Source organism: Saimiri boliviensis, chromosome 11, assembly GCF_048565385.1.
Source record: "Saimiri boliviensis isolate mSaiBol1 chromosome 11, mSaiBol1.pri, whole genome shotgun sequence".
Classification (NCBI taxonomy): Eukaryota; Metazoa; Chordata; class Mammalia; order Primates; family Cebidae; genus Saimiri; species Saimiri boliviensis.
In genome coordinates this window covers 93056077-93067907 of record NC_133459.1, presented here as the reverse complement: position 1 = coordinate 93067907, position 11831 = coordinate 93056077, and the positions used below count along the sequence as shown (strand labels likewise).

At 52.7% G+C, this 11831-nt stretch overlaps 1 long non-coding RNA gene across 1 annotated transcript; it reads right to left on the bottom strand.

Moving 5' to 3' along the window:
- Positions 1-8466: 8466 nt before the first annotated feature.
- LOC120360501 (uncharacterized) lies at positions 8467-9542 on the bottom strand. The gene is made up of 2 exons (XR_005576982.2): positions 9427-9542; positions 8467-9028 (listed from the first exon to the last, which is right to left on the bottom strand). It is a non-coding gene; the product is annotated as an uncharacterized LOC120360501 (long non-coding RNA).
- Positions 9543-11831: the final 2289 nt, after the last annotated feature.

Sequence of the window (11831 nt, the reverse complement as noted above, 5' to 3'; positions counted from 1 at the left end):
GTGAACCACCAGCCGGCTTTGATTTTGGAGTTTTGAGTAAGTAATTGAAAACAAAGTTAAAAATAGTTGGCCAGCGGGACATATTAGGCTGCCCCTAAACACGTGGGCAGGACACCCTGTGGGGGTGAGAGAATTACAATGAATTCGCCCATCAAGATAGGTATAAAACATTATGAGGCGTCTATGGGGTGGGAAGAAACCAACGAGACTGCAAGACGAGGCGGAGCCTAGTGACCAGACCCGGTTCACCTCCAAACTGTGCGGCCTTCCCTTCCCCATGCCTCCGTTTCCCTATCCTCAGAGTGAAGGCGTGCCTAAAACTTTACAACTAAGCAAAGCAAGAAAGGTCATCGACCCTGGGGCTGGACAGACCTGAGATTTTATTTGTCGTGATCGAATCTTCTGGGGAGGTGAGGCCAACGATTCTGTTTTTCACATCTTTTCCCAAATTGACGCCCCAAAGCAAAAGACCAAGAACAACAACAACAACCAAACAAACAAACAAATAAAAAAGCCCAGGAGCATGAAATGGGACGGCATAACTGGTCTGGAACCCTGGGGCGTGGTGAGATGCTGAGAAGGAGTGGACTTCTGAAAACGCCTGCCCAACCCGGGTTCCGCGGAGGCAGCCTGGGCCCACTCTTGCGGACCGCACCTCCGGTTGCTCGAGTTCGTTCAAGTCGCAGAGAGCTGCGGGACCCGCGTGAGTCGTTAAGCAACCACCCCCTCACGCTTTTTTAAAAAAAATAATAAAAGTACGTGGGGGTGAAAGGTCTGCAATGATGTTTTTTTGTTTTCACGAAATAAAATCTTTTATTTTTATTTTAAACCAGCAGCGTGCCCATCCCTTGGTCCTTCCAGATGTTTGCAATAAAATCGCAGGTTTTGCCTTTGGGACTGGAAATAAAATTTAACGGCCTTCACCCTGTAATTATTCTCTTAGCTTGCCCTTCATAAATTTATCTGCTTTCTATCGGCACTGGGGCAAGAGGCGAGCGAAAAGGGGGGAAGCCCCAGTTTTATATTGGTGACTATAAAAAAGCGCCACCCGGTTTCCTCGCCTTCGGCCGCCGCGGTGTGGCCGGCAGAGCCCGGGCCGGCGGGCCACAAAATTGCCCTATTGTTCGCTGACTTCGGTCTGCTCTGGATCAGGGCCCCTCCACAAAGGGAGCCTTGTGTGGCCAGGCCGGAGGGGCCGCGCCCAAGAAGTGAGGAAATCCTGTTCCCCCAGGCCCAGCTTCTTTTTCCCTACGGCGTTTTGCGCACCGCCGCAGCCCGACCGTCGTCTGCAGTGCGCGCCCGCCACGCAAGGCTCCAGCTCAGGCCCCGCCAGCCTTTGCAGGATGCAGGATGCAGGATGCCCACCTTCGAGCCTGAGCTGAGCCCACGGAGCCTGCGGGAGCCTGAGGGAGGAGCCTGCCTCAGGTTACCAAGGAGGAAAGGCAGGCCTCGGGGCGACTCGAAGGGGCTCCCTGGGAAGCCCTCCAGGCCCTCACCTTGGCCTGGCCTCTGCAGGGCTGGAAGGTAACATTCTGCACTCTCAGGAGCTCGGGATTGCTTGGCAGCCCCATAGAACCTAATGCAAAGTCAGCCAGTTTGGAGGCCCCAACGTGCACCCTGAAAAAGATACGGGTACATCGGCAACTACCATATCCTTTTATAGGAAGCTAAGTACACGCGTCATGCACGTATCATGTGCAGCTACACAAAGCCATATGCCTACCCGGTGGCACTCACAGGCATGCGTACACCTCCGACACCACACGCGTTGTTGTATCCACGGACCTTTCTAGGATTTAACAGGAATGTGGAAACAACACATGTGCGGGTACACAGCGTCACACACAGGCACGTGGGGAAACATCCTGGCCCCACTCAGTTGCCCCCAAGGTCTGCAGAAATCAACACGCATTCTTCCTGCTTCGTCTCTTGCCCTCAATCCGTGACTCTCCCGGGATCTCCCTGACTTCTTGAAGCTTCATTCACGCGACTGTCCCGTACCTCCTCTCCCTTATCTGCAAGGGGTTACCTGCGTGGTCAAGGTCTTGTAAGAAACAAAAGAAATGAAACATGAGGCGTACCCAGCTTCCAGCCCTCACTTCTCGGGAGAGCCACCCAGTTCCTGGGGGAGACTAGGACTTTTTCCAAAGCCCCAAGATCCTCAGTAGGGACCGACAGACCGGACAGTGAGAAATGCTGGGGCAGGTTGGAGAAGCAGGGGTTTGTCTTGCTTTCTTTTTAATCATGTGCAGCCCCTTTGCCCTTTAGTCAGCGGGCCTGAGGAAAACACAAAACAAAACAAAACAAAACTCGGGAGCTAGATGAGTTCTACAAAGAATTCTTTCATGTACTTTCCAGGAACCGCAGTGTTACCAGGTTTACCCCCTAGATCTGACTTCATCTCTCACTTCATGCTGGGTTTGCAGGTGCTTCACTAAGCACGGTCCTCCCTTTTAGTCTTTCCACTGAGAGGAAGAAGTATCTAAAGCTTACATGAGAGGAGGCATCAGGCCCTGCAGGCTAACTCTGTAGCAACCCTGGGACAGAAAGAGGGTATCCCAGGTTTCTGCCAGGTGGCGGTGAGGAGGCTGAGGCTGGCAGAAAAGAGGCAGAGGAGAGGGGTCTCTAGCCCTGAAATCTGCTGGGGCACAAGGACCAGCAGCTCCAGCCAGCTGAATTGAGGCATCAGGTATTTGATTTAAGGATGAATTTATTTTTTCCAGAAGTGGTTGAATTTCAGTTGTCGCTAATTAATGGCCACCTATGAGCAAAATGCCCAAGGTGGAAATTCAAGAGCTTACCCAGCCCTGAGCCATCACCCAGAAAGATCCATATGTGGATTTTTACAGTCCCCTTACACTCAATCTCCCCTCCCGCCTCCACCAGTGGAAATGGTCATTCAGGGAGAGTGGGATGGTTGTTCACTGGCTATTCGCCATTATTCAAGGAGAGTGGAAAACCACTCTCCACACCGGAACAACTGGGCAGCTCCCATGTGGGGCTGGGGCATTTGATCCTGCCAAGGTCAAGGTAGCTGGAGCAGCTGGAATTGATCTTCCCTCTGCCCACAGCCTTAGCTGGAGTTGGAGGAGCTGGCAGAGTGTGAGCTAGCTCTTGGGAGGCTTTTCTGTGACTTTGGCCCGTAACTCATGGGCCACCTCTTCTACCTGAAACCAAATCAAAGGGAATGGGAAGGAGTCCAGAACTCCTGAGTGGTACGTGTAGCATCCCTGGTGACATCGAAACTGGCCAGAATAAGATTACCACGATCAGGCACACAGTTGCCCCCAAATGAGCCCTCCAAATGAAGTCAATTAGTAGATATAGATTGATATATGTAATTTTAAAATGTTGTTTTATAACCTGACCATACTTTCAGACTAGAGACACATACGTGGGTGTCTGCTGAGAGGCAACCATTGCCAGAGTCCCTTGAGCTGCTGCTGGGGAAGAGTTGGGGGAAAACAGTCCCACTGCTGGTCCCACTGAAACAGCCACAAGAGGCATTGTACCCTGGCCCACTGCCAAGTACCCTGGGAAGCCAGCGGAGAGGAAAGTTGTTCATCTGTAACTACGAAAAATACTTAATTCACATACTTTCCAAGAGCTTCGTAAGACAGCCTACAAATCTAGGCAAACAAAGGAATGTCCAAAATGTAATCATTCATGAATCCATCTTCTCCTAATTATCAATGATATCTGTGGCATTAGAGGCCTTCGAGGCTTGAGAACTCTTGGGGGGAGGCAATGGCCAGTGACACTATGGTGGATGGAGGCTTCACTAACACCCAATATGACTATCCCTGGCCGCCTTTACCACAGGAAATGAGAACTTCTGAGCCAGCTCAGAAAGCTGCAGAAAGTGTTTGCTATCCAGAGAAACAAAATAAGTGTTTATTTCCACAGCCTTCTCTTGTCACCCGGTTTCATTCTGCATCTCCTCTCCTCCTGGTCTGCACCAATTAAGAAATGCTAATATTTACTGGGCTTTTTACTCCATGCCTTACCCCCTGCTAAGTGCTCTACCTAGAGTTGTGTCACCCGCTTTGAGCTCTACAAGCCAAGAACTGGGATTACCAGCCCCATTTTAAACATGAGAAAACTGAGGTGCAGGGGAGTGAGATGGCTTGGTAAAGATCTCACAGCTTTTAATGCAGGTAAAATTCCAAGAAGAATTCTAGGACTGGAATTCTTAGCGCCTCTGCCTTCAGCCCTTCTCTGTGCACACCTAGGCTCTCTCTGGTTGCAACTGACTCAAGTAACTTAGCAGGGAAAGATGGAGCCCTGATGGAACTGTCTTACAATGGCCAAAATATCTTGCCTGCCCAGATCTAAAATACATATGAGAGGCCTTCAAAGCATCCTTTCCAGCAAGGGGATGATGGGGCGGGGTCCCGCACTCTGACATTACTCAAAGCGCGGCCCAGCCAGGTGCCCAACAGAACACGTACCACTGCAGGAACTACAGTGATTGCTTCCAGGAAGGGACCCTGGAGGCAGTCACCTAGAACTAGGGGGCAATCAACTGGGATCATGCTGCTAAGCTCTTATTCTGCTCAGCGGATCCTGCTGTTCACCTCAGACCAGCCCTTGGCTAGCCCTCTCTTTGGGTCTCCAGCCAACCTGGGCTCAAAAGCATCCCCCTTTGCATGGCTTTTACCCTTTTTTGGCTCAACCCCAAAGCCACCTGTTCTCTGAAGGCTTCTGGACCTTTACCCCCACACACCAGTAATCTCTTGGCTGAGGATCCCCAACCACTTGTAGGCTGGTAACAGCAATTAAGTCTTAAGTAGAATCGGCCCTCGCAGTGGTGGTCTGTAGCCAGTGCCAAGCAGACCACCTCTGCCTGCCAATTGGGAGCTCCCTGAGGACAAAGTGTGTCAATACAGCATGGGAGCTATCTCCATCACTCTGTGATGACCTCTAGTGAGACACAGCTGCCTATGATGGGCCCCCAAATGTTTCCAAACTGAGTTTTCTCTCGCCTACCCCCAAACTCACACACACACACACACACACACACACACACACACACACACTCACAGGGCTCAACTTGGGGGTCCTCTGTTTATTTTAATTGTCATCCCTACACCTCAGATCCACTTGCAATGCAAATAAGAAGTGGTCTTAAGGTTCCGAGCACTTATTGGTGTCAGTTATTTATTAGAGTAGCTGAGGACTTGTAAATCATATTCCTCTCGAGAAAAAAAAAAAGACAGGGAAACCTCACAGGTCCTTGGAGCCAAATGGAAGGGAGCAGCACCCCAGAGTTCAGAGGAAAAACCTCAGCCTGGGAGAAAAAAGATTTTGGCTTAATTTGAAGGGCTCCTGTCAAGCCACAGACTAGCCTTGGGCAACACAGCTGAAAGAGAGAGACAGACTCACCATCGAAGTCCCCACCCCACCCCTCAAAAGATGCACCTTGGCAGTGATGCTGCAAAATCCCTCTAGACCTCTGGGCTTAGAGGAGTTCCGGTTAGGGGAGTGAGTTTGGTCTTGTTTCAGCGCCCGGGTGGCTGCAGCTTCCTCCCCCAGCAGAGGCCACAGGTCCAGCTCTTTCCCACTCTACCTTCCTCCAGACCCCTCCCACCTGCCCCCAGCAAAGGCTGGCCAGGAGGGCCTCCTGGGCTGCCGGGAGTAAAGGAAGCTTTTGGGGGTGGAGGGGAAGAAGCTAGTCCCTGGGACACCCTGCACCAGGCCCCAACCCACCGCTTCCTGTGGGATCCAGAAGGGAACGGGAAGAGGGCGAAATGCAAGAAGATGTCCCTTCTTTACTCTTGACTTTTCCCCATTTTGGGTTTCTCAGTGGAATGTTGGCAGCCTCTTGGGCTACTTTTTCCTCTCCCCTGGATGGCAAATCCAGTCTCACTGGCCGTCTTGCTCTGTGCAAACGCTGCATTAAAACTCTGAGGTAAGGTGGTGTTGCCTGGGTTTCCTTGGTGCGGATGTCCAGGCGTCTGCCCTGTGCAGCTCCTGGAGCTCCACTCTATCCTCTCTAATAACAGCCCACTGGGGGAGCTTCCTCTGTGCTACAGATGCATTTTTCCCCCCAGCCGGCTGACTGGGGCAGCCTCTCCTATCATCCAGGGACCCCCATTTGGCTTCTTTCCATCTATTTTTCCTGAATTTTTTAAACCTATGACTGGAAGCCCAGCTAGGGGAAGGGGAAGTCTTCCTGGGGAAGACTCTGGGGAAGGTGAGTGAGTGGAAATGTTAGATGCACAAAGGAAAGGTATGTGCAAGGTGGAGTCACCGAGACCCTCACCTGGGCCTTGGGCTCTGGGAGGCTCCTGGGGGCTCGAACACCAGCTGCTCCTGTTTTGCTGCCAGTTTCCCCACGGCGCCCTCCACGGGCTCTCTCTAGGGCTGGAGATGCTGGTGGACAAGTGTCCTAGCAGCCTCTGCGGGCCTGAGGAATGTGGATTGTGGCCTTATGGAACAGAGAAAGGCTAATGAAGCCTAGGCAAACATGACAGGGAATGGAAGAAGACGGAATTTAAGAAAAAAAGAAGAAAGAGAGGAATGGAAAAAAGGAAAGGAATGGAGAAAGGAAAAAAGGGAAAGAAAAATAGAAGGAAAGTGGTTAACACTGCCTCTGTTACTGAGACCCTGGCCACACCCCTGTCTGGGGCATAGATCAGTGCCCTCCACCTTGGCCCATTTCCCCAAGCAGCTGGGCACTGTCAGGATTTGACATACTGGCAGAGGACTAGGGGTTCTAGAACCTGTCTTCTGAGCAAGTCCATCACTTCATGTATAGCAGAGCCAGGGTGGCCCACGGCCTGGGATTTGAAGGCCTGGGCGAAGAGTTCCTAGCACAAAGCAGCCTCCTGAGGAGACTCTGGAAGAGGGAGAGTGGGGGAAGGGGGTAGGTGTGTGGCTGGAGGAACCAGCTTGCAGACTGAAGGCCAGGTAGGGGTGGGTCTCCTGAACTCCTTTCTCAAACACTGATGTGTTGGATACAGAGTGCCCTGGGCAGCCAGGGAGCAAAGAGAAGATATCTCAGAGTGCAGGAAGTGAATGTAGTTATCAGGAGAAAGGGCTAAGAGGCTGAGGGCCCCAGGAAGTGGAAGACCCAGCAGGTTCCAGAGCAGTGGGAGTTTGGCCAGGTTGACCCAGGCACAGAAGGGAGGGACCTTTGGCTTGGCGGGAGGGTGGGAGAAATCAGTGGGAAGCCCAGATGCTTGGCGCTTTAAGCAGTTAATATTTCCCAAATCTTAATCCAATTTGAGGTTATTAGGCAAAGTGCTGAGAAAGGTTGCACATCAGACTTATTCCAGTAAATCTCTGTGCTCTGAGTGGCGGGAAAGACGCGTGAAAACTAGCTAATATTGGCCCTCCACTCACTGAGTCTGAGGCTGTCCCCGCCTACCCCTCTGCTATTAGGGAAGAGGGTGCAGGGCTTTTGAGTTTTCCTCTCCAAGGCAGCAGAAGGTTTTCTCTCTGAGCTCCTCTCCTCTCTCTTCAATTCACTTCCCCAAACTGGAGCCTCAGCCTTGACTTTCCCTCCTGCGCTCCCAAAGCCCCCACCGTAAGCCCAGCAACTCTTGGTCAAAGACAAATAAAGCCTAGCTTCCTGCCTGGGGTAAAGCTGGTTCCCCGGGTGGAGTGGGAGAGAGTAGACAGAGAGATAGGGAGGAGGGAGGGTTGGGGGGTAGAGAAAGAGAGAGAGAGAACAAAAAACAACCAAAGTTGGTGGGGAGTAGGGGGCGCCGAAGAAACCTGTGGAAGAGGAAGGCGTTGCAAACTGCAAACCCGGGGGAAACAGATGTGCACGGTCCCGTCGCCTCGCCCCGGCATAGCCCAGACAGCCGCTCTTCATCTCTGTGCCCGGGGGATTGCATTATTTTCTCCCCGGTCCAATCATCGTTTTACAGGAAAAAAAATTAAAGAAATATAAATTACTGCTTTGCAAGATCAAAGTGCCGATTTCTGGTGCATCTGGAGGAGGAGCGATGGGGAGGAAAGAGGGGGAGAGAGACGCAGTCGAGGTTGCCCAACTGCAAAGTGTTCTCAACAGTGCATTTGGGCCATCGTATTTTAAATTCTCTTCCCCAGCAATTTTGCAGGGTGCGCAGCGGGGAAGGGAATAGCTTCAGAGCTTATGAAGACACCTTGCCTTGACCATTTCTGCGCGCCCCCAAGGGACTCAGAACCCTGAGGCTCTTCTAGAGACGCCGACTTGCCCAGAGCGCGGGGTGTGCGGGGTGTGCGTGGTGAGGAAGAGAATGAGGGGGACCCATCCGGATCTGTAGAGTCACCAAATACACCAAGAAACCGTGAAGAAGCCACCAAGTCGCCATTCCCCTAATCTAGCTCAAAGCTAGAAGGCTAGCTGAAGGCTCCTGGTCAATTTTCCCTGCGCTCAGGCTAGCTGTTCTACTGGAAGGACTGGGGATATTCAGATTATTTGGGAGACCTAGATCAGCACCAGGTTTTCCAGGCAGAGGTTAGCGGAGGTTCTTAATTGTGGCATTGCTTCCTTGTGACCCGGCCGCGTGGGGGACTACAGAGGCCTGGTACGTGAGGCCGCAGTTCCCTCCGTCCCCACTGCGCTTTCCCTAATCGAGGAGCGGACAGACGCGGACCAAGCAAAGGGCTCGGAAGTGTAGCTGGGACTCCCACGCCGGAAGCCTGGAGAGGCGCGCTGCTGGTTCGCGGGGCTTGGGAGGTTTTTGTTTGTTTGTTTTTTGCGGCGGAAGAAGCTAAATCTAGGGGCTGAGTCCCCGGGAGGAGCTGGCCGTCTCTAAGCTTTCGCCAGGAGATTATCTTGGAGCCAAGCGGCCGAGATGGAGGGTTCTTTCTGCGGAACCTGTCTCCGGAGTGAGATGCGCAAAGCGACCGCCACGTCCTCACCGCGCTCCCAGCGCCCTTTGGGGTGGGTCCTGGGACAAGCCGGAGGACTAGGCTTCTCCCAGAGCGCCGCCGTCTTTCCAGGAAAGACCCAAGTGCGCAATGTCAGCCCGCTTGCCCTTCATCTGAATTGTCCTTATGTGGCCATTGCTGTTTTAAATGTAATTTTTTTCTACTAAAGAAAGATGGATTAAAGCAGCTGAGAGCGCGCCTGCTCTTTCCTGCCCTGAGTTCTACGTTTCCCTAGCCGCCCACCGGACTGCATCTCCGATCTGGGAGCTATCCCCACCTTGGGAGGGTGGGGCCACCGTGTTATTCTCATTTCCAGATAAGGAAACTGACGTCCCTACCACTTGACGTTAAATGATCCCAGGTTCCTGAGCCGCAAAGCTAGGACCATTCCCTGGGTCACCGAAAAATGTATGTTCTTTTCGCTCCCCCGAGGGTGATTCTTTGCCAGCCTCGCAGGCCCTTCTCCCACCCGTCATTCGAAGTCCTCGACCCCGAGGCAGACCCTACAGCTCTGCGCTGGCCTGCGCGCACCGCGCTCACGGTGCGCGCCAGGCATCTCACCTCAGCCAGGCAGGTGCAGAGGTGACGGGCGCGGCAGCCGCGGTTCGTCCGGCCGAGGGGCAGGAGTCGGCTGGCCGCCTCGTTCTGCCGCCCGGCGGCTGAGGGGGCAGGGGAGGGGGAACAGGGCTGGGAAACTGCCGTCAGCGGGTCCCGGCCCCGCCTCCAGAACACAACGTCCAGGAAACCTCAGAACTTTGTATTGTCTGAGAAGCTTCACTGAATAAATTGTCCCTAAAACTATAGAGCTGCGAAGAGATGATCCGGGCATGTTCTAGGGCGGCCCTGTGCCCCAGAGCCTGCCTGCTAGAAAGTGTGACCAGAAGCCCCCCCCCCCCGCCCCCAGTCAGGACTACGGAAGGGAGAGGAGTTCGGTGCCTTAGTGCTGTCCTGCGACGCCCCCGGAGCAGGGGGATCCAGGCCTAAACTCGTGGGTTCCGAAAGGGCAAGGGATCAGAGTCAGGCATAGGTGGGCGCACATAAAAAGCGCGTCTTTCTTGGAAGCCCCTGCCAGGGTACCCAACCCCAGGGCCAGGGTTCCTGGAGTTTCCAGAAGAGACTGAATTTGTCAGGATTCCCCTCTCCGGAAGGTGGCTTTTCGTGAAGTTTCACCCTTCTTGGTCTGCACAGAAGTCAGTCTGTCTCTCTCTCCCTCTCCTCTCTCTCTCTCTAACCCCTCCACCCCCGCACTCTGGTGCCTCTCGGGAAACACCCGCACGTGGGTGTGAACCAGTAGACTCACTGGACCATTGACTCACGACTTAACCAAGCACAAGTCTCTTAATTGCAGAGACCACATTCCTCTTTTGTCAAACTGGGGTGATTCGGGCAGCTTAATTGTTCCTGGGATTGGTCAACTATGCTGGCTGGGTGCCCATTTAGAGTACATCTGACACGCGTCCACATCTATATTTGAATCCCACCACCTGAGCCCCGCTAACACCAGCGCACAGACCTACACGCTGTCTTTCTGTCCCTCCGGCTACTTTCCCTGCTTGCTGTTTCTGCTGGGTGATTAACGACCCCAAATAGTGCAAGGAATTCGACTTCTCAAGCTCAGCATTTTCAATTCCTTAATTTGTCCCTGGGTGACTGTTAGGGATTGTGGCTGTAGCTCACACGGGGCAGGCCAGGTAGAATGAACAGCTGATTCAACACTGTTGAGTTGGGGTTTGGTTTCGTTTTTTTAAAGGCGACTCAGAAAGTAGCCCCTAGAGAACTTCGAGAAGGCAGCAGGCTGCAGGCTGCGGAGGTCCCTGCACTGAGATGCCTTTGGGTTGTCACCACTCTGGTTCTTTATAAACAGTAAAGTGCTAGCAAATAGGAAAGCCCTTCTGGGCCGTAGCCTCCGAGGTGGGTGGGGCAGGCAGGTGAAAAAACTGAGGCTCACGGGTTTCCTGCTTCAAATCAGACGTCTCACTGAGTGAACTGCGGGGTCTGGGCTTCCTGTTTCCCATGTGGATCCTGGGGTATGTTTTCCTGGGGACCGACGGGGAACATACTGGGAAAAGGAGAAGGTACTCATAGCAGAACTGCTCCGGAGACAACCACAGTTTGACGTTTCTGTAGTTGTTTTGCTTAGAAACAAGTTAGACTCCTCTCCATTGTCCCACCTCTACCCTACACACTCTGAGTCCTGATCATTGTTCTATCTCATTTTAAAAAAGGAATATTGTTCTTCTTGAGGGGCTGGGTATGAGATCTGAAACATTTCAGTTTGCCTTAACAGCTGCTACTAGGTTTTCTTTTTTGGAGGGTGCTTTAAGTGGAGCTTTTAAAATAGCTTTCTGTCCCCATCACCCTCTTGACAAGCAGGCAGTGACTCTGGGGCCAAAGCCTTTAGAGATTACTCCCTTCATGGACTTCTGGGACTCCCAAAGTATAAGGGGGAGTGTGAGAGGACAGGTTGGGAAAGGAAAAGGAGAGTGGAGGAGAAAGAGAAAGGGAAGAATCTTTATTTGTCCTGTTTGCTTGGCTCTTCGGGCTATGGGAGACTGAATCTGCTCTGAGGGCAGAGAAATTAGTTCCTTCCCTCCCGTGCAGTAACTGGGGGACTCCTAGCTGCTCCTTCCAGCCCACTATTCCTTAGAAAGGGTCAAAAATGGTCTGGGCTGGGAGGGTGGCCCACACCTGTAATCCCAGAACTTTGGCAAACCTAAGCAGAGGATCGCCTGAGGCCAGGAGTTAGAGACCAGCCTGGCCAACATGGTAAAACCCCACTCTACTAAAAATACAAAAATTAGCTGAGCGTGATGGCAGGCGCCTGTAATCCCAGCTACTTGGGAGGCTGAGGCACGAGAATCACTTGAACCCAGGAGGTGGAGGTTGCAGTGAGCCAAGACTGTGCCATTGCACTCCAGCCTGGGCAAAGAGAGAAACTCCTAAAAAAAAAGGAGGGGGGGGGGGTG